Below are 657 nucleotides of genomic sequence, written 5' to 3'. Positions count from 1 at the left end.
ACCACTGATAAGCTACCACTAAATATTGTAGAAACTTAATTTGCTGTAAAGTTGCTTTGCAATGATTTGTATTGTGAAAAGCGCTGTACAAATAAACTTGACTTGACTTAATATTCATAACAGAAGCGGTGTTTCCCACAGACTTGCATTCTATTTGTGGTGGCATATATGCAAATTCATTCTCTGCCAGCAGGAGGCGCTTGTAAAGCGGGAGAGATAGAGGTTTCCCCAGTAACGGCTGCACACAAAGCAGCGCTCCGCTCACAAACACTGCTCAGGCATTATAGGCAAGATGAAATGAAAATGACATCCATAATTTTCTGAAGACATTCGGTTTCCTTCAGAAATACAGTGATATAAAAACACCCGCACCGTGTTTCGACCTCGACACGTGCAGTGCTCATGTTTATTCAACAGTCAAAGCTTTTTGGAAAATCAATTTGTGGCGGTCAGTTTTGATATTGTGTCAGGTGCCACAAATAAATCTATGTGTGGGAAACACTGATCTAAATATACAAAATTAAAATGCAACTTACCTGCTTGAACTCTTTAATTTGATCTGGGTGTCTTTTAAAGTGTTTTGTTAGTTTGGCGTGTTTCCTCATTTTGATGTCGCCACGTCTCAGTGCTTTAATGAAGAGATCAAGAACCGGGTTA

The sequence above is a fragment of the Sinocyclocheilus grahami genome, unplaced genomic scaffold (assembly GCF_001515645.1).
Source record: "Sinocyclocheilus grahami isolate Dianchi unplaced genomic scaffold, SAMN03320097.WGS_v1.1 scaffold14.1, whole genome shotgun sequence".
NCBI lineage: Eukaryota > Metazoa > Chordata > Actinopteri > Cypriniformes > Cyprinidae > Sinocyclocheilus > Sinocyclocheilus grahami.
The sequence above is the reverse complement of the archived record's forward strand: the minus strand, read 5'-3'. Positions refer to the sequence as shown.